This window comes from Ambystoma mexicanum, chromosome 2p, assembly GCF_040938575.1.
Source record: "Ambystoma mexicanum isolate Mex_15411 chromosome 2p, UKY_AmexF1_1, whole genome shotgun sequence".
NCBI classification, from domain to species: domain Eukaryota; kingdom Metazoa; phylum Chordata; class Amphibia; order Caudata; family Ambystomatidae; genus Ambystoma; species Ambystoma mexicanum.
The window spans coordinates 876,958,898-876,969,898 of NC_090923.1; the positions used below are offsets into that span (position 1 = coordinate 876,958,898).

General features: G+C 47.0%; 1 protein-coding gene across 2 annotated transcripts in view; it reads left to right on the forward strand.

Annotated features, from left to right (window-relative positions):
• Positions 1-11,001, forward strand: part of LOC138566858 (sphingolipid delta(4)-desaturase/C4-monooxygenase DES2-like) — a 204,083-nt gene that overhangs the window by 170,631 nt on the left and 22,451 nt on the right. The gene's annotated exons all lie outside the window — the stretch shown is intronic.

An 11,001-nucleotide genomic window follows, 5' to 3' on the forward strand; every position in this document is an offset into this window, starting at 1 on the left:
CAAATGATCCCAAAATGCCATTCCACGCATTCTTTGCATTAGGCCATTTGTTTGCTACTCCCAGGAGTCGCCCCACAATGCTCTGCTTAATATCATTTACTATATCACTGGTGCATGTCCTCTTTCTAAGAACTCCCTATTTTGGCACAAAAGGGGCCTGGGCACAGGGAGTCAGCTGATTTGCTATGGATCACACAAATGGCTTATGTGGGGACTCGGGATTAGAACTCAGACCTCTTACCCCAAACGTAAGCACTGGACCACTTGTCATGGGGCACAGCCAGAGAGATTCTCAGAGTGTAATAAGTGGCAGGGTCCTTACGAGGCAAAACTGAACATTCGAGTAGGTTCTTTTTGGCCCGACAAAGGGGCAAAAAATGTCCTTTCCACGCAAGTTCTACAGATGGTCGATTATCACGACCAGATGTGCATACAAGGCTGGAAATAGTTTTCTGTCAGTTTACCCACTTTACTTTTTCACGTCACTGTGAACCTGTTGGACGTCCGCGGACTTATCTGTGTAAATAGGCTGCCACCATTATAAGAGTACATGTAACAGACGTAATTGAGCAACATTTCTTATTTGTCGGCCACCAGGCCATGTTGTAAAATCTACAGCTTCCCGCAGAAAGCTGTTGTCCCATCAGCGTTAGATCATCAACCCAGTAAGGCAGGGCTGGTTAAAAATGCATTAATGCTGGAAACCTAGCAACACGCGTTTCTTGAGCCTCCTTAAACAGGACGGCCTGGTCGAACCACTCCTCCCAACACATGTCCCACACCTTGTGTCTAATTTAGCTAATCGGGTTTTGCTTCTTCAGAAAGCCTAATCCTTTTATGCAACACCCTACACCCATAAAACGAAACCATTGCATAAGATTACAGATAGGGAGGAATGGCACACAGCCTGTAGGTGTTGTTCGGTTATGTTCCCACCCATTGAGTGCACATGGCCACGCTAATCCCTAAGACATTCCCACACAGTTCCTGCCACTCCCTGCCCAAAACCCCTCCACATGGGATCTCTTTGAGCTTGCTTTAATTAAGCCTTACCATCAAACTTTGCACTGGAAGAGTCTGCCAGTGTTTTTTAAAGCAGTCTTCTGAAAGTTAATGGCTTAATAGGAATTGTAAACCCGCTACTGGTGTAATGAAAATACCTTACCAGGCCTGCCTTTAGTCACTCAATTTATAAGCACAATGCATGTCCTGTTAAAAACAAGCACTGGCAAAGCCAACAGCTTTGGCTTGTGTATAAATATAAGGCATTTTCCAGGCACTGCTATTAAATTCCCAGGTACTCATACCATTTTGCACCTGCTATCACCAATGGGCAGTTAATACCACGACAGCTGTGCCTGGCCAGCACCCTTCCCATGCCTACACAAAAGCCCAAACTGTTGGAATTGCCAATGCTTGTTGTGAACGGTGGCAGGATGATTCTTATGCAACATGGGGTCTGCTCTTCTCTAAGATGGAGAATGTGTTCATTGGGCCGTTAGAGACATGTGACCATGCACAAAGCAACCAAAAAATGAAAGCCGACATTTGCAAAATTAGATCGTGCCGAAAGCACCCAGAAAGCAAGGCAAAATTGTGGACTACATTCCTTTTCTTTCATTTTTACACCTATAAGTAAATGGCATTTTAATATTTGCCAAAAGAGCAAATAGGTTATTTTCTAGGCCTCATTTTAAGTTTGATAGTGAAGCTAAAATAGGAGGTATTTGAAAATGCCTTCTGTTTTAGCACTCACTTCGTAGGAATGGAAGTACTTACCTCCAATGGTACACGACAGGTTTACCACAGAAGGTAAATACCACCTTACCATAATAGATGGTGATAGTGCACCTTGAAAATCTTCCTATATTTACCTTGACCCCATAGGTGGCGGTAAAAAGGCCCCAGACCTTTTTTTTAGAAATGTTCCTGCACGGCAGGGAAGCAGGCGTGCCTCCCTTGAATAGAGGGAGCACACTTTTCGAGTGGGGACAGTGGAAGGGGGTGAAAAAGTGGGCGTCTGTGGTATGCACCCTCTCACCACTTTCTAGAATAATGAATAAAAGGACCTGAATTGGTCCTATTGTGCATTTTTTAGTGGGTATCCAACTGCACATTATCCGTTTCCACCCCTAATCTCAGGATGGAAAGAAAACAAATAATACCAAGTGGATTTCCAGGAATACCACAGCCGGTATTTCTGGGAAACTACTACCATTACCACAGTGATAATGCCGTAATTGGGTCGGACTACTCAGATTAGCACCGGTTTAGCACTATTTTCCTCCAGAGGGTTTTCTGCAGGGGATACATCAAAATATAATGAGGCCGTTAATGTCTATTTTCCACATTCCACATTTTCCACATTTCCACAAGGACTTTTTCTTCAAAAGAAATACAATGGGCCTCATTACGAGTGTGGAGGTATACCGGAAGCTGCCTCCATACCGGGTTCCAGTACCGGGTTCTGTGAATGAGGAATTACCGGGTCATTCCGACCTTGGAGGACCCGGTAATTCCTCATGCACAAAACCAGTCCACTTTCCCATTTGAGCCCCCATAGAGATCAATGGGAATGGGGATGGAGCTAATAACGGGCCTGTTATTAGCTCCTTGGTCCCCTCGCGGGACCCGGAAAGGACGTCTGGCATCCCGTAATGAACGGTGCACCCTTCATTACGGGAGCTCCTGCCTCCTAATGAGGCAATTGGCAATCTGGTTTCAAGTGCTGCCCCCGAGATGTGGAAAGACATTTGACAATCAATAGTTACATTTGACAGTTTTAAAGAAATACATTGGAAAGGCTGAATGTTCCTCTTCACACAAATGGGGCCTCATTACGACTTTGGAGGCAGCCATGCCCTTAATAAGGGCATGGCTGCCTCCAAAATCGTGTCCGGGTCCGGGTTCCCTGAATGGGGAAATACGGGGCCATTCCGAGTATGGAGGACCCGGTATTTCCTCCGAGACCCGGTCCTTCCCCATTCCCATTAGTGCCCCTATGGGCCTCAATGGGAATGGGGAGGGAGCTAACAACGGGCCCATTAAGAACAGGCCCGTTGTTAGCTCCCTGGTCCCCTCGCGGGACCCGCTCTGGACGTCTGGATAAACCAGACGTCCAGAGCGGGTCCCGTGAGGGGACCACGTGATAGTGCGGAGTGGGTTTAACGGCACCGGCACATTACCGGCGCCATTAAACCCATTCTGTACTAGTCATAATGAGGCCCATGGACTTGGAATTGTCTACAGCGATTCTTCCAAAGTCATGTGGAAAGTGATGCCACTGCCTTCAGATTGCACAGGTGTCTGGAAATATTGAAAGCAAAATGTGGCTGCTTCTCCTTGAACATGTACATAAGCACCGCTTCTGCTATTATCGTGAATGCACTCCAGTCCTATTAATAGCTTCTGGTGGGAGATATTGCCTGCAAATGCCAGGTGTATGCAAAACAAGCATTGGCAAAGCCAATAGCATGTTCTTTCATGAAGGCAGTGTATACGTATGTGTCAGGTATTCCCATCATGTGCCCAGATATTCACATGTGTTGGTAGGTCTCAACATCCTATGTCAAAGTACTGGACCCCTTTCCAGGGACTGCTGTCAAATGCCCAGACACCCCCCGCCCCCACACACACACAGCACTGGCAGGTACTGGCATTCACTGCCCAGCTAGAAGCACCCATGCATGAATTGCCATCAGACAGGGAGGTTCTCAAAGCATTATGTATATGGATATGAAATGCCCTTGAGCCTATAGCAGCACCAGAGACTGAAATCAAATGTTGATACGCTTATGCCATGGCGAGTGATTGGTATCAATTGTCCAGGTATTCTACCCACAGCGAAGGTTTGCATTGCAACCGTCGGTATAAACGCCCATTCTATTGCCAGGGACCACCACCAAATGTCAGGGATACCACCTACAAATGGCTCCCCGTGTGCAGAAGTCTTCTCCTGTACACTGACGATGTAGATGATCCAGTCAATATGATCTAGGAACTTGAGTGAGGAAATGAAGGCAGCTATGTTTGTGGATAGATGTGTCGGGGGGGGGGCAGAGAGAGGAAAGGGTATTTATTAATTATTATTTAAGCATTACACCCCAAGATGGCAAGGGGGCATTACTGATTCAGGTTAAAGGACTGAGTGAAGCATTGGACTTAATGTGGGCCCTGGAGCATTATAGAACTGATAATGACGCCCCGTTGAGGGGTTTATTGCTATTAGCACCCGGCATGCTTTCCTGAATAGCGTGGTTGCCATTGGTCACCATGGACAGGGGAGAAGGGAACTACATGTAGTCCCTTCTCCTTTTTAATTATGGCCATTGGTACTGAGATGATTTGCGGGATGGTAGGCGAGGTGATGTTGCCACGTCCCAGGTAATTGGGGAGGTGTTGTGGGGTTTAGGGAGGGGAGTGGTGTCTTTGGGGGGAGGGTGTCTCGGTGTCGGGGGCGTTTGGGCGAGAGCAGAACTATGGACTGGAGGTAAAATTGCAGCCATTGCAGCTCAGGGCAATCAGAACACAGGCACATGAGGTAACGCTGGCATTCTGAGCTCCCTGATTTGCTGTGATCCCCCGTTGTACCCCTTACAAGGTGTTAATACAGTTTAGTTTGGTATTTTGAGTCCGGAAATAAAAATATTTGGGAAACCCAAAAAAGAATCTGAGCTAGCTCTGGAAAAGCTAGTATGCTTTGCTATGTGTTAAGGAAAAGAGGTGGGCGTGGGAGCTTGTTTTCTGAGAGACCTTACCTTGAGGTTAAGAAGGAAATCCCACGAGCCAGTAGCATTTATTTCCCCAAATTGAGGTTGTGGGCATTAGATCGGCGGTGCTCACCCACCTGAGATGGCTTGATAGATGGCTGCAGCAAAACAAGAGGCGATGGCTGCAAGGTTTAGAATTGTAAACTCTTGCTTTGCTATGGGCAACCCCCATCCAGACCATCGTTCTTCGCCTGCCAAGCCATTATAAAAGGGGAAAGACCATATGCAAATCAGGCTTGGTCTCACCCCAAAAGGAGAAGTCCAGCCCGAGCAGGCTACGTCACATCCCTTCTGCTCGAAACCACAAGCATGCCCAGACATGTGCTGGCCTCATTGGGACTCATCAGTGAGGAGTAGCTTGGGACTCTAGGTCAAGCACGCACGGGACTCACATCTGGGCATTACCATCCCACTCGGGTGACTACAGCTAAATGAAAGAGGTGATAGCTGGAAGGTTTAGAATCAATCGTAAGCTCTGGCATTGCTCTGGGCAACCCTCCAGACCATCATTCTTCACCTGTCAAGCCACTACAAAAGAGGCAGAGGTGATTGCTACCCTGGTCTGGAAATGTAAAGAATCCTGGCAGTGATGTGCTTTGTAGGAGAGTGGCCACTCTAAGTCTGTCTGAAGAAAGGAGGGCGGAGAATAAAGAACATTTATATTTTGTATATAGGGATTCCTTTGTTTTTATGGAGAGATTTGGTTATCACAAGGGGGTCAATGAAAGGGTAACAAAAAAAAAGTCATTGTAAAAAGCCAATTATGAGGGTTTTTATAACTGTCTTAGGTTTTTAGGATGGCTTGTTCAAGTTTGAGGAGGGGGAACTTTAGCCCCTTATATGAGGAGAAGGGTGGAAATGGTTGTTGTTGCGGCGGGACCATGAGCTGTGAGGATGCATGCACCCTGTGGGCCGGCCGATGTGAGAGCCAGTGATGAAGTGAAAAGATTGCAGGTGGTCCTGTCCCCTGAGGATCCTGTGAAGCTTCTGCTAACCAGCCAGTTGTGTTCTTGGAAAAGCCTCTGTCTTGGAAACGTTATTTCGAGATCACAGTCATTTCGAGTTCAAGAAAAAAAAAGCAGCCCGATTCCAAGAATTCCTGGTGAGTCTCATCATGTATGACCTAATACCGCCACTCCTCTCCTGCAGTGGCTGACGTTTGCAGCAGGTAGACTTTGGAATCTGCCTCCACCTTCCCCCACCCAGGAGAATTGCTCTTTGAAGGCTGAGACTTACTCACAGGTCTTGCTTACCTGTCGGCCATTGTTCACTTTCTTTCAGGGACTGACTATTTCACAATGGTGTCAGGGCTACTCAACCCTTCATCGTCATTGTTCTTTGTTGTTAGTTATTGTAACTCTGGGCGGAGTTTACTGTAGACAAGGACTCTCTGAGATCACATTGAAGGTCAACGCCAGGACTAGCAAACATTTAAAATCTGCTCCCCACTCCCATGAAAGCACTTTTTCCATTAGCTAATAATCATGAAGGCAATTAGGTGAATAACTCGCTCTCCTCTCTTCCTCTTTTGTGCCTTTAAAGCCTCATCCCTGCAATCTTGAGTGGTGCACCATCCAACTAAGAGTGATGCTGCCTGCTTCCCAACTCCTTTTACCCGCTCTCCTCACTGTCCCTCCCCACCCAACCTCCCTCTTCTAATCCTCCACAATCCTTTGGAATAAAGCATGCTTTCACCATGTTTTGCCAAGCTTTCCACAATGTTAACAAAGTGTTGTTATATCTTCGGGGTTTGCTATGTTTTTCTACTTTTTATTATCTATACATGGACGAATGTTTGAATTTCTCCATCTGGGCCAATTTACTTTCACATGTTCTTGTGGGGATCCACCCCAAACTCTCGTAAGAGTTCTTAGAGGTGTTGGGCTTGCTTGGTACACATGCTCACATAGTGTAATATATGGCAACTTTGGAAAAAATACCCAGGGCCACTTTTGGTTCCCAGTCCACCCCTGAAAGTGTGTGTGGGCAGCAATGTGTCTTTGGGAGTAATGAGTGTGGGGCAGTGGGTTTGTGGAGGAAGAGTGGTCGGAAGTGTGTTTGGGGGATGTTTGCATGTGTAGGAAGTGTGTTTCTGGGGGACTGGGTGGGTGGGTGGACTTGGTGTGTATTTATGCAGTGGTGGAAATGGAAAAAAATTGGTGGGGTTCCCACAAGGAATGGGGTGGGGGCAGAGTTTTGTGGGGGGTTGCCCGAGGAGGCAGGCTTGTGGGGGGCGGGGCTGGCAGTTGACTTCCGATCAATGGAAATGTCCAAAATAATAGTTTAAAACAGCGACATTTCTTTCATGCTGCTTCTTTTCCAAACTATTTATCAATTCTACTTTAAACCATTTCCATGGCACTGGCGATGAGTTACTTCACTATGCGGATAATAGTTTTGACCAGTGTTGCTGAGTTAATATTCTTTAAAATGCACAATTTGCATCCCATTTTATTTAAAAAAAAAATCCCCTTGGGTACTATTCAAGCAGGGTGATTTCTGTTCGCCATAAGCAACGTTTTCATTTACTTGAACCCCACCAGGCACAGCTCCTGCAGCTCCCCTCCGAAAGCAGTTGGCTGGCTGCATCGTGTGTGATCATTTCAATAGGGATATCTATTTCTGCAATGTTTGTCGCTACCTGTATATTTATTTATGCAAAGTTTTTCGTACACATGTATCCGACAAACATTGCATGAATAAATCAACCGGGTCGTGGCTGAGGACTGTAACTTCCTCTTGTGAACTCTTGCATGGGGTCACCAGAGGAAATTACAGTTTGCTCATTACAGGGGTTGTTTGTAGTGTGCGCATGTGTGTGGGGGAGTGTATGTGTTTTCAGTGTGTGGAGGCTGTGTGTTTGGGAAGCTGGGTGTGTATGACAGTGTGTGCAGGGATTAGTTGGCAGTGTGCTTGTGTGTGAAGTGTACTGTGTACAGGGTGTGTGCGTGAGGGAAAGTGTTTTTAAGTGTGATGCAGTCTCACCCATTGTCGAGAGGGGAGTAGGCTTCTCATTCGGCCATCCTCCACTGCCACCCAAGAGTGCATTGAGCCTCAATGAGACCAGCTGTGACATTGAGAAAATGTGCATCAGTGCCTCCGAGCTGATTTCAGATTGGGACCCTGAGCAATGCGGATCTTTTCCAGGGCAGAAGTGACATTTTAAATATGTGAAAGTTAAAGTGTAGGGCGAATAGGAGAGAAATGACGCTCCAATAATTTGCATATTTGCGCTCTTCTGTATTTTTGTATTTGTATTTTATTTATTTGTATAGCGCACAAGGCCCAAGGACAACCAGGCGCATAAGGAGTTCCTGAAAGGAGCAGGAACGGAAAAAGCATACCAGTATTCCCACCCTTTGTCTCCTGCCCACCGCAACTATCAGTGCCAGTGTCTGGCTCCATGGACATGCCCCCCTCGTTCCAGATCATTATTTGCTATGCCCGTTGGTGGTTACACAGCATGTTATGGATGGGCTGTTTGCTCTACCTATATGATGAGCAAGTATAATCACATTGCCTTTACACACGGAATGTCACTAGATGGATAGATTGGGCTCACTTAGGCCCTATGAGATGGATGATGAATGGAATGTACAGTGTGTTTTGTGTCTGGTACTCTGTTCCCGCTTTGAATCGAGATGTCATCAATCAAGTGGATTTGTAGACTTATTTAGAATCGAGGATGTGTATTTTTTCTTTTATTGTTTAAAGCACAGACTTTGCTGAATAGCAGCAGAGTGCTGTACAGAGTGTGGGTGACCTGCGTGTGGGATGGCATCTTTTAACAGTAGCACAGCACTGTGCGTTGTGGTCAGTGTGTCGGGGGGAAATTCTCCCGGGGCCGGCTGGGCCGTCCACGGACCTCCGGGCAGGGAGGCCTCAACTCCTCCCGTATATCCCAAAGTGATAGAGTATGAGACACACGCAAGAAGCAAGGTGATTCTGCTGTTTATTAAACAAAACGGCAGGGATGGCCAAGGATCGTACGCGTCCGTCCTGACACTCTCTCAGCAGCGTGGGGCTCGCAGGCCCTTTTTACCTTAGCGTGACGCGCTACTTGCGTCACCTTAGCAAAATTAGCAAAAAACCTATCGCCACTCTGGATTGGTTCCCAGAGTGGTAGGGTTAGTATAGCATACATATAGAGGACTTGGTTATTGGTTAAGGGTCAGTCAGGTGGTATACCTGGGTTGTCCCTTCAGTTTGATACATAAAAATTGTTACATGAAGACCCCTGAGGATTGGTCAACGTTAATGGCGTCAGTGATAAGGGTCCCATGTTCTGATTGGTTCACCAGCGAGCCCCCCAGTCTGGGACCATCGCTGTTCCCAGCTCGCGGTGCACCTGTCATTTGCAACAATGTTCCACTATGGGTATGTGCAGACAATGTGAGGATTTATTCATAAGCAGGAAGGCCGACTACTCCCACCGTCGCAGATGTCCGTTGAGTCGCTTAATTGTATCTGCCTGTGTCTTGAGACGGGGGGATCCAGATGCCTTCTTCCTCCTGGGCTTGGCACCCTATCAAGTTCGGCTTGGTCACGTGAGGTGGGGACCGTGGTTGAGGCAGAATTCTGCACAATTAATATTGCATTTCTCACTGTGTGCCTGGCTTATCTTGCAGGTGCGACCTTGGCGTCGGCTTGCGGAATGAGAGTTTGCAACGTTGTGCCCTTGACTGTCTGCTTTCGCTGGGCTCATTCTGCAGGGTCAGCAACCGAACCCTTGCTCATTTAATGTTCATGAAAGCTTTTGCTTGCGGCCTACTTGGGCCTGGTGCATAGGTAGAACCATTTGATGCAGAGCGCTGTAGGTTATGGTATCATATTTCTCTATCCTCAATATCGTGTCTCCGTTATATTCCTCATTATGGTACATGGTTTTAGAAGAAGCGTGAGCAAGCTTTTTTAGATAAGTTCATTATGCGTCTTGCGTTTCTGCATTTGAGAAGCCTATGTTGAAAATAATAAAGATGCACGTCCGTGGGTGTGTCCGTCGCCTACGTCATAGCACTGAGTATGTTCTTCGTGTGGGTTGGCGTGGGAGTGTCCGGTGTGTATGTTTGCACGAGTGTGCTGACCGTTAGCTAGGTCGTCATGGCATCTCTAACGATGTGTTGATTTGGTGCTGGATGGTTTAGTCAAGCTCATCCATGCCGCAGGTGTCGGCATGTGCAGGGCAGGCTGGTGGGCATGCGGGTGGGCATGCTAGTGGGCACATCCGTATGTACTTGTACCAGGGTATTTGGTCGTCTGGGAGTTGGGCAAACTCCTCTCGTGGCGGGTGTCTGGGCCGTGATCCTCTAGGCCATGGTTGAGAGGGGATTGGTGGGAGCCTTTTGTTCGCTTTTCCCACTTCAAGTGTGTCGGCATGTGCATCCACTGGAGTTAGTTCATGGTCAGGTCTTGTTGAAAAAGTAATGTTTTGAGAGATTTGCAAAATTGGAGAATTGTGGGGGCATTCTCAGCCGACAGTGGGATCGAGTTCCAGAGGGTGTTTGCGTGACAAGAGAAAGACTGTTTACGGGTCCTCTCTTTGCAAAGCTGTGATTCAAGCCGGTTGTTTGATTTGCTGTGCTAGGAGCGCGTGCCACCAGATATGTGGAGCTTCACCACCAGGTATTATTGCCGAATGCTTGGCCAATTGGCCAGTAACATTTTGTGAAGAGTGTGGATGTGACTTTAGAGTCACATCAACTTACAATTAATATACATGGCAATGTAAATAATGCAGGCTTGAAGCAAGGTTTTTATTTTTCGTACAGATTTTTAAGTATGGGTTGTGGTCTTATTAACAATAACAGCAGCCCTGTGCATCTATGTGTTCCATATGTCATGTGTAGGTGTGGCATCCTTTTTGACAATGCCTTTCCTTGATATCAGTGGAGTGTTCTTGATGACTTAAGATGTTAATAGAAGTGGCTGAGATTGAAAGCTTTCCTTCAATATTAAAAGGCAAGGCCGCCAGACACTCAAAGAAGCTATCGTTGCAACTCGACTAAAGGGATTGGCTTCAAATCCAATGGAGGGAAGAGCACAAACTTCTGAGTTCAGAAAAAAACACAGATAGTGTTTGCTGTATCCACCTGCCTGGGCATCCATCCCAATGTAACCCTCTCTCCTTGAACCCTGGCTCAGTCACACTCTCTCAGCTGCTCTCCCAGAAGAGGGCTAAGCAGGCCAGGTTCACCCAAAGTCACAGACGTTGGCCCCCAGAAGCAGAAAAGGA